The sequence below is a fragment of the Ranitomeya imitator genome, chromosome 4 (genome assembly GCF_032444005.1).
Source record: "Ranitomeya imitator isolate aRanImi1 chromosome 4, aRanImi1.pri, whole genome shotgun sequence".
NCBI classification, from domain to species: domain Eukaryota; kingdom Metazoa; phylum Chordata; class Amphibia; order Anura; family Dendrobatidae; genus Ranitomeya; species Ranitomeya imitator.
Window position 1 is genome coordinate 146278146 of NC_091285.1, and position 25726 is coordinate 146303871.

Here is a 25726-nt window from a genome sequence, read left to right on the forward strand (position 1 = left end):
CTCATTTTTCATATTTCTAGTGCAGTAATGCAGTTCAATTTTCGTGTTTCATGTTTGCATGTTTTAGCGCTGCAGTGTGCTGCCTTATTTACTTGACTATATACGAGTTGGCGACTCTAGGTTCAGCACCTGTTCACACTTAGTCTATGTCTGGATGTGACAGTCAGTCTTTTGAAATGTATTCTTTAGCCTTCTGACTGAGCACTCCGCCTCCTTGTCACAGGTGTCTTAATTACAGCATGTCCATTATCCCTCCATAGATAGAGAGATTTTAGTCTAAGAAGAGGTTTCACAGGTACCCATTCAGATGGAGACGATTATTCTCAGCGAATAACGGGAAGTTTAGGACCTGGTATTAGAGAGATGCCGTAAAGTGGCTACCAGGTACACATAAAATTGGCCATTTTTATGCACTAAGCGCTCTCATTTTTCATATTTCTAGTGCAGTAATGCAGTTCAATTTTCGTGTTTCATGTTTGCATGTTTTAGCGCTGCAGTGTGCTGCCTTATTTACTTGACTATATACGAGTTGGCGACTCTAGGTTCAGCACCTGTTCACACTTAGTCTATGTCTGGATGTGACGGTCAGTCTTTTTTAAATGTATTCTTTAGCCTTCTGACTGAGCACTCCGCCTCCTAGTCACAGGTGTTTTAATTACAGCAGGTCCATTACCCCTCCATAGAGAGAGAGAATTTTAGTCTAAGAAGAGGTTTCACAGGTACCCATTCAGATGGAGACGTTTATTCGCAGCGAGGAACGGCAAGTTTAGCACCTGGTATAATAGAGATGCTGTAAAGTGGCTACCAGGTACACATAAAATTGGCCATTTTTATGCGCAAAACGCTCTCATTATTCATATTTCTAGTGCAGTAATGCAGTTCAATTTTCGTGTTTCATGTTTGCATGTTTTAGCGCTGCAGTTTGCTGCCTTATTTACTTGACTATATACGAGTTGGCGACTCTAGGTTCAGCACCTGTTCACACTTAGTCTATGTCTGGATGTGATGGTCAGTCTTTTGAAATGTATTCTTTAGCCTTCTGACTGAGCACTCCGCCTCCTAGTCACAGGTGTTTTAATTACAGCAGGTCCATTACCCCTCCATAGAGAGAGAGAATTTTAGTCTAAGAAGAGGTTTCACAGGTACCCATTCAGATGGAGACGTTTATTCTCAGCGAGGAAAGGCAAGTTTAGGACCTGTTAATCCAATATATAACCACTTGTATGCAAAATAAATGTCATGCACTACTAAACATAAATCATCCCAAAGAAAACGTGCAATACAAAGACTTATATAAAAATAATTAATTTTATTGATAATACAAAATATAAACAAATAATATCATACAAAATTAAAGCTGATAAAAATAGGAGCACACTATAATGGTATGATAAGATACCTCAAAAAATAGACCCTATCTGGTATACAAGATGTGAACAAAATAATAGATACCCAGATATAAAATATATTATACACTACAAGTACTGAAAAGGAGAAATATATACCAAATTAATAAATACCACTATATATAAAAATAAATGATATGTGTATATTGCACTACCCAACTATGATATGTGTAAAAAGTGCCACAAAATTCGAGAATATATATAAAATATATATATAGTGTATTATGTAAAAAAATTTTTTTGTAAAAAGATGTAAAAAAAGTAAACAGAAAAAAGAAAAATAATAAAAATATATGTGCAAATATAAAGTGAAACAGTGCCAATATAATATTAAACCTGGGTCAAAATTTATGCAACCACATACAAATATAATACACTCAGTACCACTAATATAATACAGGTATATAGAAGGGTAACACTAGGAATTTATATTGCACAAAGCCACACTGCAGATCTCTACATAAGGTATAAGGTGTGCCAATATAAAGTGCAACAGTGCTAATTGGAAGTAGAAAAAAACCTAGGTCCCTAAAAAAAGGTAATACCAGACGTTCATGTAAGATGCAAAAACATATAAAATATACTAGGAACTGCCAATGAGTTGCGGAAATACTAAAAAATATCACTACAGAAAAAAGCAACGATGGTGAAAAAACTCTAAAGTGCAAACAGTGCCCTGTTACATCCGCCGCTATTAATATAGCACACTACCACACTGGAACTAGTAAACTTCATGTAGCGATGGTAAAAAAAAAAAAAAAAAAAAAAAAAAAAAAAAAAAAAAAAAAAACCACTAAAGTGCAGACAGTGCCCTGTTATAACCGCCGCTATTAGTATTTGCACACTACCACACTGGGACTAGTAAACTTCATATAGCAGAAAAAAGCAGCGATGGTAAAAAAACCACTAAAGTGCAGACAGTGCCCTGTTATAACCGCTGCTATTCCAACACCAGTGGCGCCATAGATGACATAAATAAGGTCTAAATAATTATAAGAGGTTCCACATACCTATAAGTGCTCAGTCCCTACGTACGTATACGCCCCCGGAAGAAGGCATTCAGCCGAAACGTACGTAGGGACTGAGCACTGTCTGCACTTTAGTGGTTTTTTTACCATCGCTGCTTTTTTCTGCTATATGAAGTTTACTAGTCCCAGTGTGGTAGTGTGCAAATACTAATAGCGGCGGTTATAACAGGGCACTGTCTGCACTTTAGTGGTTTTTTTTTTTTTTTTTTTTTTTTTTTTTTTTTTTTTTTTTTTTTTTTTTTTTTTTTTTTTTTTTTTTTTTTTCCATCGCTACATGAAGTTTACTAGTTCCAGTGTGGTAGTGTGCTATATTAATAGCGGCGGATGTAACAGGGCACTGTTTGCACTTTAGAGTTTTTTCACCATCGTTGCTTTTTTCTGTAGTGATATTTTTTAGTATTTCCGCAACTCATTGGCAGTTCCTAGTATATTTTATATGTTTTTGCATCTTACATGAACGTCTGGTATTACCTTTTTTTAGGGACCTAGGTTTTTTTCTACTTCCAATTAGCACTGTTGCACTTTATATTGGCACACCTTATACCTTATGTAGAGATCTGCAGTGTGGCTTTGTGCAATATAAATTCCTAGTGTTACCCTTCTATATACCTGTATTATATTAGTGGTACTGAGTGTATTATATTTGTATGTGGTTGCATAAATTTTGACCCAGGTTTAATATTATATTGGCACTGTTTCACTTTATATTTGCACATATATTTTTATTATTTTTCTTTTTTCTGTTTACTTTTTTTACATCTTTTTACAAAAAAATTTTTTTACATAATACACTATATATATATTTTATATATATTCTCGAATTTTGTGGCACTTTTTACACATATCATAGTTGGGTAGTGCAATATACACATATCATTTATTTTTATATATAGTGGTATTTATTAATTTGGTATATATTTCTCCTTTTCAGTACTTGTAGTGTATAATATATTTTATATCTGGGTATCTATTATTTTGTTCACATCTTGTATACCAGATAGGGTCTATTTTTTGAGGTATCTTATCATACCATTATAGTGTGCTCCTATTTTTATCAGCTTTAATTTTGTATGATATTATTTGTTTATATTTTGTATTATCAATAAAATTAATTATTTTTATATAAGTCTTTGTATTGCACGTTTTCTTTGGGATGATTTAAGTTTAGGACCTGGTATAAGAAAGATGCCGTAAAGTGGCTACCAGGTACACATAAAATTGGCCATTTTTATGCGCTAAACGCTCTCATTTTTCATATTTCTAGTGCAGTAATGCAGTTCAATTTTCGTGTTTCATGTTTGCATGTTTTAGCGCTGCAGTGTGCTGCCTTATTTACTTGACTATATACGAGTTGGCGACTCTAGGTTCAGCACCTGTTCACACTTAGTCTATGTCTGGATGTGACAGTCAGTCTTTTGAAATGTATTCTTTAGCCTTCTGACTGAGCACTCCGCCTCCTAGTCACAGGTGTTTTAATTACAGCAGGTCCATTACCCCTCCATAGAGAGAGAGATTTTAGTCTAAGAAGAGGTTTCACAGGTACCCATTCAGATGGAGACGTTTATTCTCAGCGAGGAACGGCAAGTTTAGGACCTGGTATAAGAGAGATGCCGTAAAGTGGCTACGAGGTACACATAAAATTGGCCATTTTTATGCGCTAAGCGCTCTCATTTTTCATATTTCTAGTGCAGTAATGCAGTTCAATTTTCGTGTTTCATGTTTGCATGTTTTAGCGCTGCAGTGTGCTGCCTTATTTACTTGACTATATACGAGTTGGCGACTCTAGGTTCAGCACCTGTTCACACTTAGTCTATGTCTGGATGTGACGGTCAGTCTTTTGAAATGTATTCTTTAGCCTTCTGACTGAGCACTCTGCCTCCTAGTCACAGGTGTTTAAAATTACAGCAGGTCCATTACCCCTCCATAGAGAGAGAGAATTTTAGTCTAAGAAGAGGTTTCACAGGTACCCATTCAGATGGAGACGTTTATTCTCAGCGAGGAACGGCAAGTTTAGGACCTGGTATAAGAGAGATGCCGTAAAGTGGCTACTAGGTACACATAAAATTGGCCATTTTTATGCGCTAAGCGCTCTCATTTTTCATATTTCTAGTGCAGTAATGCAGTTCAATTTTCGTGTTTCATGTTTGCATGTTTTAGCGCTGCAGTGTGCTGCCTTATTTACTTGACTATATACGAGTTGGCGACTCTAGGTTCAGCACCTGTTCACACTTAGTCTATGTCTGGATGTGATGGTCAGTCTTTTGAAATGTATTCTTTAGCCTTCTGACTGAGCACTCCGCCTCCTAGTCACAGGTGTTTTAATTACAGCAGGTCCATTACCCCTCCATAGAGAGAGAGAATTTTAGTCTAAGAAGAGGTTTCACAGGTACCCATTCAGATGGAGACGTTTATTCTCAGCGAGGAAAGGCAAGTTTAGGACCTGGTATAAGAAAGATGCCGTAAAGTGGCTACCAGGTACACATAAAATTGGCCATTTTTATGCGCTAAACGCTCTCATTTTTCATTTTTCTAGTGCAGTAATGCAGTTCAATTTTCGTGTTTCATGTTTGAATGTTTTAGCGCTGCAGTGTGCTGCCTTATTTACTGACTATATACGAGTTGGCGACTCTAGGTTCAGCACTTGTTCACACTTAGTCTATGTCTGGATTTGACAGTCAGTCTTTTGAAATGTATTCTTTAGCCTTCTGACTGAGCACTCCGCCTCCTAGTCACAGGTGTTTTAATTACAGCAGGTCCATTACCCCTCCATAGAGAGAGAGATTTTAGTCTAAGAAGAGGTTTCACAGGTACCCATTCAGATGGAGACGTTTATTCTCAGCGAGGAACGGCAAGTTTAGGACCTGGTATAAGAGAGATGCCGTAAAGTGGCTACCAGGTACACATAAAATTGGCCATTTTTATGCGCTAAACGCTCTCATTTTTCATATTTCTAGTGCAGTAATGCAGTTCAATTTTCGTGTTTCATGTTTGCATGTTTTAGCGCTGCAGTGTGCTGCCTTATTTACTTGACTATATACGAGTTGGCGACTCTAGGTTCAGCACCTGTTCACACTTAGTCTATGTCTGGATGTGACAGTCAGTCTTTTGAAATGTATTCTTTAGCCTTCTGACTGAGCACTCCGCCTCCTTGTCACAGGTGTCTTAATTACAGCATGTCCATTATCCCTCCATAGATAGAGAGATTTTAGTCTAAGAAGAGGTTTCACAGGTACCCATTCAGATGGAGACGATTATTCTCAGCGAATAACGGGAAGTTTAGGACCTGGTATTAGAGAGATGCCGTAAAGTGGCTACCAGGTACACATAAAATTGGCCATTTTTATGCACTAAGCGCTCTCATTTTTCATATTTCTAGTGCAGTAATGCAGTTCAATTTTCGTGTTTCATGTTTGCATGTTTTAGCGCTGCAGTGTGCTGCCTTATTTACTTGACTATATACGAGTTGGCGACTCTAGGTTCAGCACCTGTTCACACTTAGTCTATGTCTGGATGTGACGGTCAGTCTTTTGAAATGTATTCTTTAGCCTTCTGACTGAGCACTCCGCCTCCTAGTCACAGGTGTTTTAATTACAGCAGGTCCATTACCCCTCCATAGAGAGAGAGATTTTAGTCTAAGAAGAGGTTTCACAGGTACCCATTCAGATGGAGACGTTTATTCTCAGCGAGGAACGGCAAGTTTAGGACCTGGTATAAGAGAGATGCCGTAAAGTGGCTACCAGGTACACATAAAATTGGCCATTTTTATGCGCTAAGCGCTCTCATTTTTCATATTTCTAGTGCAGTAATGCAGTTAAATTTTCGTGTTTCATGTTTGAATGTTTTAGCGCTGCAGTGTGCTGCATTATTTACTTGACTATATACGAGTTGGCGACTCTAGGTTCAGCACCTGTTCACACATAGTCTATGTCTGGATGTGACGGTCAGTCTTTTGAAATGTATTCTTTAGCCTTCTGACTGAGCACTGCGCCTCCTAGTCACAGGTGTTTTAATTACAGCAGGTCCATTACCCCTCCATAGAGAGAGAGAATTTTAGTCTAAGAAGAGGTTTCACAGGTACCCATTCAGATGGAGACGTTTATTCGCAGCGAGGAACTGCAAGTTTAGCACCTGGTATAATAGAGATGCTGTAAAGTGGCTACCAGGTACACATAAAATTGGCCATTTTTATGCGCAAAACGCTCTCATTATTCATATTTCTAGTGCAGTAATGCAGTTCAATTTTCGTGTTTCATGTTTGCATGTTTTAGCGCTGCAGTTTGCTGCCTTATTTACTTGACTATATACGAGTTGGCGACTCTAGGTTCAGCACCTGTTCACACTTAGTCTATGTCTGGATGTGATGGTCAGTCTTTTGAAATGTATTCTTTAGCCTTCTGACTGAGCACTCCGCCTCCTAGTCACAGGTGTTTTAATTACAGCAGGTCCATTACCCCTCCATAGAGAGAGAGAATTTTAGTCTAAGAAGAGGTTTCACAGGTACCCATTCAGATGGAGACGTTTATTCTCAGCGAGGAAAGGCAAGTTTAGGACCTGGTATAAGAAAGATGCCGTAAAGTGGCTACCAGGTACACATAAAATTGGCCATTTTTATGCGCTAAACGCTCTCATTTTTCATATTTCTAGTGCAGTAATGCAGTTCAATTTTCGTGTTTCATGTTTGCATGTTTTAGCGCTGCAGTGTGCTGCCTTATTTACTTGACTATATACGAGTTGGCGACTCTAGGTTCAGCACCTGTTCACACTTAGTCTATGTCTGGATGTGACAGTCAGTCTTTTGAAATGTATTCTTTAGCCTTCTGACTGAGCACTCCGCCTCCTAGTCACAGGTGTTTTAATTACAGCAGGTCCATTACCCCTCCATAGAGAGAGAGAATTTTAGTCTAAGAAGAGGTTTCACAGGTACCCATTCAGATGGAGACGTTTATTCTCAGCGAGGAAAGGCAAGTTTAGGACCTGGTATAAGAAAGATGCCGTAAAGTGGCTACCAGGTACACATAAAATTGGCCATTTTTATGCGCTAAACGCTCTCATTTTTCATATTTCTAGTGCAGTAATGCAGTTCAATTTTCGTGTTTCATGTTTGCATGTTTTAGCGCTGCAGTGTGCTGCCTTATTTACTTGACTATATACGAGTTGGCGACTCTAGGTTCAGCACCTGTTCACACTTAGTCTATGTCTGGATGTGACAGTCAGTCTTTTGAAATGTATTCTTTAGCCTTCTGACTGAGCACTCCGCCTCCTTGTCACAGGTGTCTTAATTACAGCATGTCCATTATCCCTCCATAGATAGAGAGATTTTAGTCTAAGAAGAGGTTTCACAGGTACCCATTCAGATGGAGACGATTATTCTCAGCGAATAACGGGAAGTTTAGGACCTGGTATTAGAGAGATGCCGTAAAGTGGCTACCAGGTACACATAAAATTGGCCATTTTTATGCACTAAGCGCTCTCATTTTTCATATTTCTAGTGCAGTAATGCAGTTCAATTTTCGTGTTTCATGTTTGCATGTTTTAGCGCTGCAGTGTGCTGCCTTATTTACTTGACTATATACGAGTTGGCGACTCTAGGTTCAGCACCTGTTCACACTTAGTCTATGTCTGGATGTGACGGTCAGTCTTTTTTAAATGTATTCTTTAGCCTTCTGACTGAGCACTCCGCCTCCTAGTCACAGGTGTTTTAATTACAGCAGGTCCATTACCCCTCCATAGAGAGAGAGAATTTTAGTCTAAGAAGAGGTTTCACAGGTACCCATTCAGATGGAGACGTTTATTCGCAGCGAGGAACGGCAAGTTTAGCACCTGGTATAATAGAGATGCTGTAAAGTGGCTACCAGGTACACATAAAATTGGCCATTTTTATGCGCAAAACGCTCTCATTATTCATATTTCTAGTGCAGTAATGCAGTTCAATTTTCGTGTTTCATGTTTGCATGTTTTAGCGCTGCAGTTTGCTGCCTTATTTACTTGACTATATACGAGTTGGCGACTCTAGGTTCAGCACCTGTTCACACTTAGTCTATGTCTGGATGTGATGGTCAGTCTTTTGAAATGTATTCTTTAGCCTTCTGACTGAGCACTCCGCCTCCTAGTCACAGGTGTTTTAATTACAGCAGGTCCATTACCCCTCCATAGAGAGAGAGAATTTTAGTCTAAGAAGAGGTTTCACAGGTACCCATTCAGATGGAGACGTTTATTCTCAGCGAGGAAAGGCAAGTTTAGGACCTGGTATAAGAAAGATGCCGTAAAGTGGCTACCAGGTACACATAAAATTGGCCATTTTTATGCGCTAAACGCTCTCATTTTTCATATTTCTAGTGCAGTAATGCAGTTCAATTTTCGTGTTTCATGTTTGCATGTTTTAGCGCTGCAGTGTGCTGCCTTATTTACTTGACTATATACGAGTTGGCGACTCTAGGTTCAGCACCTGTTCACACTTAGTCTATGTCTGGATGTGACAGTCAGTCTTTTGAAATGTATTCTTTAGCCTTCTGACTGAGCACTCCGCCTCCTAGTCACAGGTGTTTTAATTACAGCAGGTCCATTACCCCTCCATAGAGAGAGAGATTTTAGTCTAAGAAGAGGTTTCACAGGTACCCATTCAGATGGAGACGTTTATTCTCAGCGAGGAACGGCAAGTTTAGGACCTGGTATAAGAGAGATGCCGTAAAGTGGCTACGAGGTACACATAAAATTGGCCATTTTTATGCGCTAAGCGCTCTCATTTTTCATATTTCTAGTGCAGTAATGCAGTTCAATTTTCGTGTTTCATGTTTGCATGTTTTAGCGCTGCAGTGTGCTGCCTTATTTACTTGACTATATACGAGTTGGCGACTCTAGGTTCAGCACCTGTTCACACTTAGTCTATGTCTGGATGTGACGGTCAGTCTTTTGAAATGTATTCTTTAGCCTTCTGACTGAGCACTCTGCCTCCTAGTCACAGGTGTTTAAAATTACAGCAGGTCCATTACCCCTCCATAGAGAGAGAGAATTTTAGTCTAAGAAGAGGTTTCACAGGTACCCATTCAGATGGAGACGTTTATTCTCAGCGAGGAACGGCAAGTTTAGGACCTGGTATAAGAGAGATGCCGTAAAGTGGCTACTAGGTACACATAAAATTGGCCATTTTTATGCGCTAAGCGCTCTCATTTTTCATATTTCTAGTGCAGTAATGCAGTTCAATTTTCGTGTTTCATGTTTGCATGTTTTAGCGCTGCAGTGTGCTGCCTTATTTACTTGACTATATACGAGTTGGCGACTCTAGGTTCAGCACCTGTTCACACTTAGTCTATGTCTGGATGTGATGGTCAGTCTTTTGAAATGTATTCTTTAGCCTTCTGACTGAGCACTCCGCCTCCTAGTCACAGGTGTTTTAATTACAGCAGGTCCATTACCCCTCCATAGAGAGAGAGAATTTTAGTCTAAGAAGAGGTTTCACAGGTACCCATTCAGATGGAGACGTTTATTCTCAGCGAGGAAAGGCAAGTTTAGGACCTGGTATAAGAAAGATGCCGTAAAGTGGCTACCAGGTACACATAAAATTGGCCATTTTTATGCGCTAAACGCTCTCATTTTTCATTTTTCTAGTGCAGTAATGCAGTTCAATTTTCGTGTTTCATGTTTGAATGTTTTAGCGCTGCAGTGTGCTGCCTTATTTACTGACTATATACGAGTTGGCGACTCTAGGTTCAGCACTTGTTCACACTTAGTCTATGTCTGGATTTGACAGTCAGTCTTTTGAAATGTATTCTTTAGCCTTCTGACTGAGCACTCCGCCTCCTAGTCACAGGTGTTTTAATTACAGCAGGTCCATTACCCCTCCATAGAGAGAGAGATTTTAGTCTAAGAAGAGGTTTCACAGGTACCCATTCAGATGGAGACGTTTATTCTCAGCGAGGAACGGCAAGTTTAGGACCTGGTATAAGAGAGATGCCGTAAAGTGGCTACCAGGTACACATAAAATTGGCCATTTTTATGCGCTAAACGCTCTCATTTTTCATATTTCTAGTGCAGTAATGCAGTTCAATTTTCGTGTTTCATGTTTGCATGTTTTAGCGCTGCAGTGTGCTGCCTTATTTACTTGACTATATACGAGTTGGCGACTCTAGGTTCAGCACCTGTTCACACTTAGTCTATGTCTGGATGTGACAGTCAGTCTTTTGAAATGTATTCTTTAGCCTTCTGACTGAGCACTCCGCCTCCTTGTCACAGGTGTCTTAATTACAGCATGTCCATTATCCCTCCATAGATAGAGAGATTTTAGTCTAAGAAGAGGTTTCACAGGTACCCATTCAGATGGAGACGATTATTCTCAGCGAATAACGGGAAGTTTAGGACCTGGTATTAGAGAGATGCCGTAAAGTGGCTACCAGGTACACATAAAATTGGCCATTTTTATGCACTAAGCGCTCTCATTTTTCATATTTCTAGTGCAGTAATGCAGTTCAATTTTCGTGTTTCATGTTTGCATGTTTTAGCGCTGCAGTGTGCTGCCTTATTTACTTGACTATATACGAGTTGGCGACTCTAGGTTCAGCACCTGTTCACACTTAGTCTATGTCTGGATGTGACGGTCAGTCTTTTGAAATGTATTCTTTAGCCTTCTGACTGAGCACTCCGCCTCCTAGTCACAGGTGTTTTAATTACAGCAGGTCCATTACCCCTCCATAGAGAGAGAGATTTTAGTCTAAGAAGAGGTTTCACAGGTACCCATTCAGATGGAGACGTTTATTCTCAGCGAGGAACGGCAAGTTTAGGACCTGGTATAAGAGAGATGCCGTAAAGTGGCTACCAGGTACACATAAAATTGGCCATTTTTATGCGCTAAGCGCTCTCATTTTTCATATTTCTAGTGCAGTAATGCAGTTAAATTTTCGTGTTTCATGTTTGAATGTTTTAGCGCTGCAGTGTGCTGCATTATTTACTTGACTATATACGAGTTGGCGACTCTAGGTTCAGCACCTGTTCACACATAGTCTATGTCTGGATGTGACGGTCAGTCTTTTGAAATGTATTCTTTAGCCTTCTGACTGAGCACTGCGCCTCCTAGTCACAGGTGTTTTAATTACAGCAGGTCCATTACCCCTCCATAGAGAGAGAGAATTTTAGTCTAAGAAGAGGTTTCACAGGTACCCATTCAGATGGAGACGTTTATTCGCAGCGAGGAACTGCAAGTTTAGCACCTGGTATAATAGAGATGCTGTAAAGTGGCTACCAGGTACACATAAAATTGGCCATTTTTATGCGCAAAACGCTCTCATTATTCATATTTCTAGTGCAGTAATGCAGTTCAATTTTCGTGTTTCATGTTTGCATGTTTTAGCGCTGCAGTTTGCTGCCTTATTTACTTGACTATATACGAGTTGGCGACTCTAGGTTCAGCACCTGTTCACACTTAGTCTATGTCTGGATGTGATGGTCAGTCTTTTGAAATGTATTCTTTAGCCTTCTGACTGAGCACTCCGCCTCCTAGTCACAGGTGTTTTAATTACAGCAGGTCCATTACCCCTCCATAGAGAGAGAGAATTTTAGTCTAAGAAGAGGTTTCACAGGTACCCATTCAGATGGAGACGTTTATTCTCAGCGAGGAAAGGCAAGTTTAGGACCTGGTATAAGAAAGATGCCGTAAAGTGGCTACCAGGTACACATAAAATTGGCCATTTTTATGCGCTAAACGCTCTCATTTTTCATATTTCTAGTGCAGTAATGCAGTTCAATTTTCGTGTTTCATGTTTGCATGTTTTAGCGCTGCAGTGTGCTGCCTTATTTACTTGACTATATACGAGTTGGCGACTCTAGGTTCAGCACCTGTTCACACTTAGTCTATGTCTGGATGTGACAGTCAGTCTTTTGAAATGTATTCTTTAGCCTTCTGACTGAGCACTCCGCCTCCTAGTCACAGGTGTTTTAATTACAGCAGGTCCATTACCCCTCCATAGAGAGAGAGAATTTTAGTCTAAGAAGAGGTTTCACAGGTACCCATTCAGATGGAGACGTTTATTCTCAGCGAGGAAAGGCAAGTTTAGGACCTGGTATAAGAAAGATGCCGTAAAGTGGCTACCAGGTACACATAAAATTGGCCATTTTTATGCGCTAAACGCTCTCATTTTTCATATTTCTAGTGCAGTAATGCAGTTCAATTTTCGTGTTTCATGTTTGCATGTTTTAGCGCTGCAGTGTGCTGCCTTATTTACTTGACTATATACGAGTTGGCGACTCTAGGTTCAGCACCTGTTCACACTTAGTCTATGTCTGGATGTGACAGTCAGTCTTTTGAAATGTATTCTTTAGCCTTCTGACTGAGCACTCCGCCTCCTTGTCACAGGTGTCTTAATTACAGCATGTCCATTATCCCTCCATAGATAGAGAGATTTTAGTCTAAGAAGAGGTTTCACAGGTACCCATTCAGATGGAGACGATTATTCTCAGCGAATAACGGGAAGTTTAGGACCTGGTATTAGAGAGATGCCGTAAAGTGGCTACCAGGTACACATAAAATTGGCCATTTTTATGCACTAAGCGCTCTCATTTTTCATATTTCTAGTGCAGTAATGCAGTTCAATTTTCGTGTTTCATGTTTGCATGTTTTAGCGCTGCAGTGTGCTGCCTTATTTACTTGACTATATACGAGTTGGCGACTCTAGGTTCAGCACCTGTTCACACTTAGTCTATGTCTGGATGTGACGGTCAGTCTTTTGAAATGTATTCTTTAGCCTTCTGACTGAGCACTCCGCCTCCTAGTCACAGGTGTTTTAATTACAGCAGGTCCATTACCCCTCCATAGAGAGAGAGATTTTAGTCTAAGAAGAGGTTTCACAGGTACCCATTCAGATGGAGACGTTTATTCTCAGCGAGGAACGGCAAGTTTAGGACCTGGTATAATAGAGGTGCCGTAAAGTGGCTACCAGGTACACATAAAATTGGCCATTTTTATGCGCTAAGCGCTCTCATTTTTCATATTTCTAGTGCAGTAATGCAGTTCAATTTTCGTGTTTCATGTTTGAATGTTTTAGCGCTGCAGTGTGCTGCATTATTTACTTGACTATATACGAGTTGGCGACTCTAGGTTCAGCACCTGTTCACACATAGTCTATGTCTGGATGTGACGGTCAGTCTTTTGAAATGTATTCTTTAGCCTTCTGACTGAGCACTGCGCCTCCTAGTCACAGGTGTTTTAATTACAGCAGGTCCATTACCCCTCCATAGAGAGAGAGAATTTTAGTCTAAGAAGAGGTTTCACAGGTACCCATTCAGATGGAGACGTTTATTCGCAGCGAGGAACGGCAAGTTTAGCACCTGGTATAATAGAGATGCTGTAAAGTGGCTACCAGGTACACATAAAATTGGCCATTTTTATGCGCAAAACGCTCTCATTATTCATATTTCTAGTGCAGTAATGCAGTTCAATTTTCGTGTTTCATGTTTGCATGTTTTAGCGCTGCAGTTTGCTGCCTTATTTACTTGACTATATACGAGTTGGCGACTCTAGGTTCAGCACCTGTTCACACTTAGTCTATGTCTGGATGTGACAGTCAGTCTTTTGAAATGTATTCTTTAGCCTTCTGACTGAGCACTCCGCCTCCTAGTCACAGGTGTTTTAATTACAGCAGGTCCATTACCCCTCCATAGAGAGAGAGAATTTTAGTCTAAGAAGAGGTTTCACAGGTACCCATTCAGATGGAGACGTTTATTCTCAGCGAGGAAAGGCAAGTTTAGGACCTGGTATAAGAAAGATGCCGTAAAGTGGCTACCAGGTACACATAAAATTGGCCATTTTTATGCGCTAAACGCTCTCATTTTTCATATTTCTAGTGCAGTAATGCAGTTCAATTTTCGTGTTTCATGTTTGCATGTTTTAGCGCTGCAGTGTGCTGCCTTATTTACTTGACTATATACGAGTTGGCGACTCTAGGTTCAGCACCTGTTCACACTTAGTCTATGTCTGGATGTGACGGTCAGTCTTTTGAAATGTATTCTTTAGCCTTCTGACTGAGCACTCCGCCTCCTAGTCACAGGTGTTTTAATTACAGCAGGTCCATTACCCCTCCATAGAGAGAGAGATTTTAGTCTAAGAAGAGGTTTCACAGGTACCCATTCAGATGGAGACGTTTATTCTCAGCGAGGAAAGGCAAGTTTAGGACCTGGTATAAGAAAGATGCCGTAAAGTGGCTACCAGGTACACATAAAATTGGCCATTTTTATGCGCTAAACGCTCTAATTTTTCATATTTCTAGTGCAGTAATGCAGTTCAATTTTCGTGTTTCATGTTTGCATGTTTTAGCGCTGCAGTGTGCTGCCTTATTTACTTGACTATATACGAGTTGGCGACTCTAGGTTCAGCACCTGTTCACACTTAGTCTATGTCTGGATGTGACGGTCAGTCTTTTGAAATGTATTCTTTAGCCTTCTGACTGAGCACTCCGCCTCCTAGTCACAGGTGTTTTAATTACAGCAGGTCCATTACCCCTCCATAGAGAGAGAGATTTTAGTCTAAGAAGAGGTTTCACAGGTACCCATTCAGATGGAGACGTTTATTCTCAGCGAATAACGGGAAGTTTAGGACCTGGTATTAGAGAGATGCCGTAAAGTGGCTACCAGGTACACATAAAATTGGCCATTTTTATGCACTAAGCGCTCTCATTTTTCATATTTCTAGTGCAGTAATGCAGTTCAATTTTCGTGTTTCATGTTTGCATGTTTTAGCGCTGCAGTGTGCTGCCTTATTTACTTGACTATATACGAGTTGGCGACTCTAGGTTCAGCACCTGTTCACACTTAGTCTATGTCTGGATGTGACGGTCAGTCTTTTGAAATGTGTTCTTTAGCCTTCTGACTGAGCACTCCGCCTCCTAGTCACAGGTGTTTTAATTACAGCAGGTCCATTACCCCTCCATAGAGAGAGAGATTTTAGTCTAAGAAGAGGTTTCACAGGTACCCATTCAGATGGAGACGTGTCTTCTCAGCGAGGAACGGCAAGTTTAGGACCTGGTATAAGAGAGGTGCCGTAAAGTGGCTACCAGGTACACATAAAATTGGCCATTTTTATGCGCTAAGCGCTCTCATTTTTCATATTTCTAGTGCAGTAATGCAGTTCAATTTTCGTGTTTCATGTTTGAATGTTTTAGCGCTGCAGTGTGCTGCATTATTTACTTGACTATATACGAGTTGGCGACTCTAGGTTCAGCACCTGTTCACACATAGTCTATGTCTGGATGTGACGGTCAGTCTTTTGAAATGTATTCTTTAGCCTTCTGACTGAGCACTGCGCCTCCTAGTCACAGGTGTTTTAATTACAGCAGGTCCATTACCCCTCCATAGAGAGAGAGAATTTTAGTCTAAGAAGAGGTTTCACAGGTACCCATTCAGATGGAGACGTTTATTCGCAGCGAGGAACGGCAAGTTTAGCACCTGGTATAATAGAGATGCTGTAAAGTGGCTACCAGGTACACATAAAATTGGCCATTTTTATGCGCAAAACGCTCTCATTATTCATATTTCTAGTGCAGTAATGCAGTTCAATTTTCGTGTTTCATGTTTGCATGTTTTAGCGCTGCAGTTTGCTGCCTTATTTACTTGACTATATACGAGTTGGCGACTCTAGGTTCAGCACCTGTTCACACTTAGTCTATGTCTGGATGTGATGGTCAGTCTTTTGAAATGTATTCTTTAGCCTTCTGACTGAGCACTCCGCCTCCTAGTCACAGGTGTTTTAATTACAGCAGGTCCATTACCCCTCCATAGAGAGAGAGAATTTTAGTCTAAGAAGAGGTTTCACAGGTACCCATTCAGATGGAGACGTTTATTCTCAGCGAGGAAAGGCAAGTTTAGGACCTGGTATAAGAAAGATGCCGTAAAGTGGCTACCAGGTACACATAAAATTGGCCATTTTTATGCGCTAAACGCTCTCATTTTTCATATTTCTAGTGCAGTAATGCAGTTCAATTTTCGTGTTTCATGTTTGCATGTTTTAGCGCTGCAGTGTGCTGCCTTATTTACTTGACTATATACGAGTTGGCGACTCTAGGTTCAGCACCTGTTCACACTTAGTCTATGTCTGGATGTGACAGTCAGTCTTTTGAAATGTATTCTTTAGCCTTCTGACTGAGCACTCCGCCTCCTAGTCACAGGTGTTTTAATTACAGCAGGTCCATTACCCCTCCATAGAGAGAGAGAATTTTAGTCTAAGAAGAGGTTTCACAGGTACCCATTCAGATGGAGACGTTTATTCTCAGCGAGGAAAGGCAAGTTTAGGACCTGGTATAAGAAAGATGCCGTAAAGTGGCTACCAGGTACACATAAAATTGGCCATTTTTATGCGCTAAACGCTCTCATTTTTCATATTTCTAGTGCAGTAATGCAGTTCAATTTTCGTGTTTCATGTTTGCATGTTTTAGCGCTGCAGTGTGCTGCCTTATTTACTTGACTATATACGAGTTGGCGACTCTAGGTTCAGCACCTGTTCACACTTAGTCTATGTCTGGATGTGACAGTCAGTCTTTTGAAATGTATTCTTTAGCCTTCTGACTGAGCACTCCGCCTCCTTGTCACAGGTGTCTTAATTACAGAATGTCCATTATCCCTCCATAGATAGAGAGATTTTAGTCTAAGAAGAGGTTTCACAGGTACCCATTCAGATGGAGACGATTATTCTCAGCGAATAACGGGAAGTTTAGGACCTGGTATTAGAGAGATGCCGTAAAGTGGCTACCAGGTACACATAAAATTGGCCATTTTTATGCACTAAGCGCTCTCATTTTTCATATTTCTAGTGCAGTAATGCAGTTCAATTTTCGTGTTTCATGTTTGCATGTTTTAGCGCTGCAGTGTGCTGCCTTATTTACTTGACTATATACGAGTTGGCGACTCTAGGTTCAGCACCTGTTCACACTTAGTCTATGTCTGGATGTGACGGTCAGTCTTTTGAAATGTATTCTTTAGCCTTCTGACTGAGCACTCCGCCTCCTAGTCACAGGTGTTTTAATTACAGCAGGTCCATTACCCCTCCATAGAGAGAGAGATTTTAGTCTAAGAAGAGGTTTCACAGGTACCCATTCAGATGGAGACGTTTATTCTCAGCGAGGAACGGCAAGTTTAGGACCTGGTATAAGAGAGATGCCGTAAACTGGCTACCAGGTACACATAAAATTGGCCATTTTTATGCGCTAAGCGCTCTCATTTTTCATATTTCTAGTGCAGTAATGCAGTTCAATTTTCGTGTTTCATGTTTGAATGTTTTAGCGCTGCAGTGTGCTGCATTATTTACTTGACTATATACGAGTTGGCGACTCTAGGTTCAGCACCTGTTCACACATAGTCTATGTCTGGATGTGACGGTCAGTCTTTTGAAATGTATTCTTTAGCCTTCTGACTGAGCACTGCGCCTCCTAGTCACAGGTGTTTTAATTACAGCAGGTCCATTACCCCTCCATAGAGAGAGAGATTTTAGTCTAAGAAGAGGTTTCACAGGTACCCATTCAGATGGAGACGTTTATTCTCAGCGAGGAACGGCAAGTTTAGGACCTGGTATAAGAGAGATGCCGTAAACTGGCTACCAGGTACACATAAAATTGGCCATTTTTATGCGCTAAGCGCTCTCATTTTTCATATTTCTAGTGCAGTAATGCAGTTCAATTTTCGTGTTTCATGTTTGAATGTTTTAGCGCTGCAGTGTGCTGCATTATTTACTTGACTATATACGAGTTGGCGACTCTAGGTTCAGCACCTGTTCACACTTAGTCTATGTCTGGATGTGACGGTCAGTCTTTTGAAATGTATTCTTTAGCCTTCTGACTGAGCACTGCGCCTCCTAGTCACAGGTGTTTTAATTACAGCAGGTCCATTACCCCTCCATAGAGAGAGAGAATTTTAGTCTAAGAAGAGGTTTCACAGGTACCCATTCAGATGGAGACGTTTATTCGCAGCGAGGAACGGCAAGTTTAGCACCTGGTATAATAGAGATGCTGTAAAGTGGCTACCAGGTACACATAAAATTGGCCATTTTTATGCGCAAAACGCTCTCATTATTCATATTTCTAGTGCAGTAATGCAGTTCAATTTTCGTGTTTCATGTTTGCATGTTTTAGCGCTGCAGTTTGCTGCCTTATTTACTTGACAATATACGAGTTGGCGACTCTAGGTTCAGCACCTGTTCACACTTAGTCTATGTCTGGATGTGATGGTCAGTCGTTTGAAATGTATTCTTTAGCCTTCTGACTGAGCACTCCGCCTCCTAGTCACAGGTGTTTTAATTACAGCAGGTCCATTACCCCTCCATAGAGAGAGAGAATTTTAGTCTAAGAAGAGGTTTCACAGGTACCCATTCAGATGGAGACGTTTATTCTCAGCGAGGAAAGGCAAGTTTAGGACCTGGTATAAGAAAGATGCCGTAAAGTGGCTACCAGGTACACATAAAATTGGCCATTTTTATGCGCTAAACGCTCTCATTTTTCATATTTCTAGTGCAGTAATGCAGTTCAATTTTCGTGTTTCATGTTTGCATGTTTTAGCGCTGCAGTGTGCTGCCTTATTTACTTGACTATATACGAGTTGGCGACTCTAGGTTCAGCACCTGTTCACACTTAGTCTATGTCTGGATGTGACAGTCAGTCTTTTGAAATGTATTCTTTAGCCTTCTGACTGAGCACTCCGCCTCCTAGTCACAGGTGTTTTAATTACAGCAGGTCCATTACCCCTCCTTAGAGAGAGAGATTTTAGTCTAAGAAGAGGTTTCACAGGTACCCATTCAGATGGAGACGTTTATTCTCAGCGAGGAACGGCAAGTTTAGCACCTGGTATAAGAGAGATGCTGTAAAGTGGCTACCAGGTACACATAAAATTGGCCATTTTTATGCGCTAAACGCTCTCATTATTCATATTTCTAGTGCAGTAATGCAGTTCAATTTTCGTGTTTCATGTTTGCATGTTTTAGCGCTGCAGTGTGCTGCCTTATTAACTTGACTATATACGAGTTGGCGACTCTAGGTTCAGCACCTGTTCACACTTAGTCTATGTCTGGATGTGACAGTCAGTCTTTTGAAATGTATTCTTTAGCCTTCTTACTGAGCACTCCGCCTCCTAGTCACAGGTGTCTTAATTACAGCAGGTCCATTACCCCTCCATAGAGAGAGAGATTTTAGTCTAAGAAGAGGTTTCACAGGTACCCATTCAGATGGAGACGTTTATTCTCAGCGAGGAACGGCAAGTTTAGGACCTGGTATAAGAGAGATGCCGTAAAGTGGCTACGAGGTACACATAAAATTGGCCATTTTTATGCGCTAAGCGCTCTCATTTTTCATATTTCTAGTGCAGTAATGCAGTTCAATTTTCGTGTTTCATGTTTGCATGTTTTAGCGCTGCAGTGTGCTGCCTTATTTACTTGACTATATACGAGTTGGCGACTCTAGGTTCAGCACCTGTTCACACTTAGTCTATGTCTGGATGTGACGGTCAGTCTTTTGAAATGTATTCTTTAGCCTTCTGACTGAGCACTCTGCCTCCTAGTCACAGGTGTTTTAATTACAGCAGGTCCATTACCCCTCCATAGAGAGAGAGAATTTTAGTCTAAGAAGAGGTTTCACAGGTACCCATTCAGATGGAGACGTTTATTCTCAGCGAGGAACGGCAAGTTTAGGACCTGGTATAAGAGAGATGCCGTAAAGTGGCTACTAGGTACACATAAAATTGGCCATTTTTATGCGCTAAGCGCTCTCATTTTTCATATTTCTAGTGCAGTAATGCAGTTCAATTTTCGTGTTTCATGTTTGCATGTTTTAGCGCTGCAGTGTGCTGCCTTATTTACTTGACTATATACGAGTTGGCGACTCTAGGTTCAGCACCTGTTCACACTTAGTCTATGTCTGGATGTGACGGTCAGTCTTTTGAAATGTATTCTTTAGCCTTCTGACTGAGCACTCCGCCTCCTAGTCACAGGTGTTTTAATTACAGCAGGTCCATTACCCCTCCATAGAGAGAGAGATTTTAGTCTAAGAAGAGGTTTCACAGGTACCCATTCAGATGGAGACGTTTATTCTCAGCGAGGAACGGCAAGTTTAGGACCTGGTATAATAGAGGTGCCGTAAAGTGGCTACCAGGTACACATAAAATTGGCCATTTTTATGCGCTAAGCGCTCTCATTTTTCATATTTCTAGTGCAGTAATGCAGTTCAATTTTCGTGTTTCATGTTTGAATGTTTTAGCGCTGCAGTGTGCTGCATTATTTACTTGACTATATACGAGTTGGCGACTCTAGGTTCAGCACCTGTTCACACATAGTCTATGTCTGGATGTGACGGTCAGTCTTTTGAAATGTATTCTTTAGCCTTCTGACTGAGCACTGCGCCTCCTAGTCACAGGTGTTTTAATTACAGCAGGTCCATTACCCCTCCATAGAGAGAGAGAATTTTAGTCTAAGAAGAGGTTTCACAGGTACCCATTCAGATGGAGACGTTTATTCGCAGCGAGGAACGGCAAGTTTAGCACCTGGTATAATAGAGATGCTGTAAAGTGGCTACCAGGTACACATAAAATTGGCCATTTTTATGCGCAAAACGCTCTCATTATTCATATTTCTAGTGCAGTAATGCAGTTCAATTTTCGTGTTTCATGTTTGCATGTTTTAGCGCTGCAGTTTGCTGCCTTATTTACTTGACTATATACGAGTTGGCGACTCTAGGTTCAGCACCTGTTCACACTTAGTCTATGTCTGGATGTGACAGTCAGTCTTTTGAAATGTATTCTTTAGCCTTCTGACTGAGCACTCCGCCTCCTAGTCACAGGTGTTTTAATTACAGCAGGTCCATTACCCCTCCATAGAGAGAGAGAATTTTAGTCTAAGAAGAGGTTTCACAGGTACCCATTCAGATGGAGACGTTTATTCTCAGCGAGGAAAGGCAAGTTTAGGACCTGGTATAAGAAAGATGCCGTAAAGTGGCTACCAGGTACACATAAAATTGGCCATTTTTATGCGCTAAACGCTCTCATTTTTCATATTTCTAGTGCAGTAATGCAGTTCAATTTTCGTGTTTCATGTTTGCATGTTTTAGCGCTGCAGTGTGCTGCCTTATTTACTTGACTATATACGAGTTGGCGACTCTAGGTTCAGCACCTGTTCACACTTAGTCTATGTCTGGATGTGACGGTCAGTCTTTTGAAATGTATTCTTTAGCCTTCTGACTGAGCACTCCGCCTCCTAGTCACAGGTGTTTTAATTACAGCAGGTCCATTACCCCTCCATAGAGAGAGAGATTTTAGTCTAAGAAGAGGTTTCACAGGTACCCATTCAGATGGAGACGTTTATTCTCAGCGAGGAAAGGCAAGTTTAGGACCTGGTATAAGAAAGATGCCGTAAAGTGGCTACCAGGTACACATAAAATTGGCCATTTTTATGCGCTAAACGCTCTAATTTTTCATATTTCTAGTGCAGTAATGCAGTTCAATTTTCGTGTTTCATGTTTGCATGTTTTAGCGCTGCAGTGTGCTGCCTTATTTACTTGACTATATACGAGTTGGCGACTCTAGGTTCAGCACCTGTTCACACTTAGTCTATGTCTGGATGTGACGGTCAGTCTTTTGAAATGTATTCTTTAGCCTTCTGACTGAGCACTCCGCCTCCTAGTCACAGGTGTTTTAATTACAGCAGGTCCATTACCCCTCCATAGAGAGAGAGATTTTAGTCTAAGAAGAGGTTTCACAGGTACCCATTCAGATGGAGACGTTTATTCTCAGCGAATAACGGGAAGTTTAGGACCTGGTATTAGAGAGATGCCGTAAAGTGGCTACCAGGTACACATAAAATTGGCCATTTTTATGCACTAAGCGCTCTCATTTTTCATATTTCTAGTGCAGTAATGCAGTTCAATTTTCGTGTTTCATGTTTGCATGTTTTAGCGCTGCAGTGTGCTGCCTTATTTACTTGACTATATACGAGTTGGCGACTCTAGGTTCAGCACCTGTTCACACTTAGTCTATGTCTGGATGTGACGGTCAGTCTTTTGAAATGTGTTCTTTAGCCTTCTGACTGAGCACTCCGCCTCCTAGTCACAGGTGTTTTAATTACAGCAGGTCCATTACCCCTCCATAGAGAGAGAGATTTTAGTCTAAGAAGAGGTTTCACAGGTACCCATTCAGATGGAGACGTGTCTTCTCAGCGAGGAACGGCAAGTTTAGGACCTGGTATAAGAGAGGTGCCGTAAAGTGGCTACCAGGTACACATAAAATTGGCCATTTTTATGCGCTAAGCGCTCTCATTTTTCATATTTCTAGTGCAGTAATGCAGTTCAATTTTCGTGTTTCATGTTTGAATGTTTTAGCGCTGCAGTGTGCTGCATTATTTACTTGACTATATACGAGTTGGCGACTCTAGGTTCAGCACCTGTTCACACATAGTCTATGTCTGGATGTGACGGTCAGTCTTTTGAAATGTATTCTTTAGCCTTCTGACTGAGCACTGCGCCTCCTAGTCACAGGTGTTTTAATTACAGCAGGTCCATTACCCCTCCATAGAGAGAGAGAATTTTAGTCTAAGAAGAGGTTTCACAGGTACCCATTCAGATGGAGACGTTTATTCGCAGCGAGGAACGGCAAGTTTAGCACCTGGTATAATAGAGATGCTGTAAAGTGGCTACCAGGTACACATAAAATTGGCCATTTTTATGCGCAAAACGCTCTCATTATTCATATTTCTAGTGCAGTAATGCAGTTCAATTTTCGTGTTTCATGTTTGCATGTTTTAGCGCTGCAGTTTGCTGCCTTATTTACTTGACTATATACGAGTTGGCGACTCTAGGTTCAGCACCTGTTCACACTTAGTCTATGTCTGGATGTGATGGTCAGTCTTTTGAAATGTATTCTTTAGCCTTCTGACTGAGCACTCCGCCTCCTAGTCACAGGTGTTTTAATTACAGCAGGTCCATTACCCCTCCATAGAGAGAGAGAATTTTAGTCTAAGAAGAGGTTTCACAGGTACCCATTCAGATGGAGACGTTTATTCTCAGCGAGGAAAGGCAAGTTTAGGACCTGGTATAAGAAAGATGCCGTAAAGTGGCTACCAGGTACACATAAAATTGGCCATTTTTATGCGCTAAACGCTCTCATTTTTCATATTTCTAGTGCAGTAATGCAGTTCAATTTTCGTGTTTCATGTTTGCATGTTTTAGCGCTGCAGTGTGCTGCCTTATTTACTTGACTATATACGAGTTGGCGACTCTAGGTTCAGCACCTGTTCACACTTAGTCTATGTCTGGATGTGACAGTCAGTCTTTTGAAATGTATTCTTTAGCCTTCTGACTGAGCACTCCGCCTCCTAGTCACAGGTGTTTTAATTACAGCAGGTCCATTACCCCTCCATAGAGAGAGAGAATTTTAGTCTAAGAAGAGGTTTCACAGGTACCCATTCAGATGGAGACGTTTATTCTCAGCGAGGAAAGGCAAGTTTAGGACCTGGTATAAGAAAGATGCCGTAAAGTGGCTACCAGGTACACATAAAATTGGCCATTTTTATGCGCTAAACGCTCTCATTTTTCATATTTCTAGTGCAGTAATGCAGTTCAATTTTCGTGTTTCATGTTTGCATGTTTTAGCGCTGCAGTGTGCTGCCTTATTTACTTGACTATATACGAGTTGGCGACTCTAGGTTCAGCACCTGTTCACACTTAGTCTATGTCTGGATGTGACAGTCAGTCTTTTGAAATGTATTCTTTAGCCTTCTGACTGAGCACTCCGCCTCCTTGTCACAGGTGTCTTAATTACAGAATGTCCATTATCCCTCCATAGATAGAGAGATTTTAGTCTAAGAAGAGGTTTCACAGGTACCCATTCAGATGGAGACGATTATTCTCAGCGAATAACGGGAAGTTTAGGACCTGGTATTAGAGAGATGCCGTAAAGTGGCTACCAGGTACACATAAAATTGGCCATTTTTATGCACTAAGCGCTCTCATTTTTCATATTTCTAGTGCAGTAATGCAGTTCAATTTTCGTGTTTCATGTTTGCATGTTTTAGCGCTGCAGTGTGCTGCCTTATTTACTTGACTATATACGAGTTGGCGACTCTAGGTTCAGCACCTGTTCACACTTAGTCTATGTCTGGATGTGACGGTCAGTCTTTTGAAATGTATTCTTTAGCCTTCTGACTGAGCACTCCGCCTCCTAGTCACAGGTGTTTTAATTACAGCAGGTCCATTACCCCTCCATAGAGAGAGAGATTTTAGTCTAAGAAGAGGTTTCACAGGTACCCATTCAGATGGAGACGTTTATTCTCAGCGAGGAACGGCAAGTTTAGGACCTGGTATAAGAGAGATGCCGTAAACTGGCTACCAGGTACACATAAAATTGGCCATTTTTATGCGCTAAGCGCTCTCATTTTTCATATTTCTAGTGCAGTAATGCAGTTCAATTTTCGTGTTTCATGTTTGAATGTTTTAGCGCTGCAGTGTGCTGCATTATTTACTTGACTATATACGAGTTGGCGACTCTAGGTTCAGCACCTGTTCACACATAGTCTATGTCTGGATGTGACGGTCAGTCTTTTGAAATGTATTCTTTAGCCTTCTGACTGAGCACTGCGCCTCCTAGTCACAGGTGTTTTAATTACAGCAGGTCCATTACCCCTCCATAGAGAGAGAGATTTTAGTCTAAGAAGAGGTTTCACAGGTACCCATTCAGATGGAGACGTTTATTCTCAGCGAGGAACGGCAAGTTTAGGACCTGGTATAAGAGAGATGCCGTAAACTGGCTACCAGGTACACATAAAATTGGCCATTTTTATGCGCTAAGCGCTCTCATTTTTCATATTTCTAGTGCAGTAATGCAGTTCAATTTTCGTGTTTCATGTTTGAATGTTTTAGCGCTGCAGTGTGCTGCATTATTTACTTGACTATATACGAGTTGGCGACTCTAGGTTCAGCACCTGTTCACACTTAGTCTATGTCTGGATGTGACGGTCAGTCTTTTGAAATGTATTCTTTAGCCTTCTGACTGAGCACTGCGCCTCCTAGTCACAGGTGTTTTAATTACAGCAGGTCCATTACCCCTCCATAGAGAGAGAGAATTTTAGTCTAAGAAGAGGTTTCACAGGTACCCATTCAGATGGAGACGTTTATTCGCAGCGAGGAACGGCAAGTTTAGCACCTGGTATAATAGAGATGCTGTAAAGTGGCTACCAGGTACACATAAAATTGGCCATTTTTATGCGCAAAACGCTCTCATTATTCATATTTCTAGTGCAGTAATGCAGTTCAATTTTCGTGTTTCATGTTTGCATGTTTTAGCGCTGCAGTT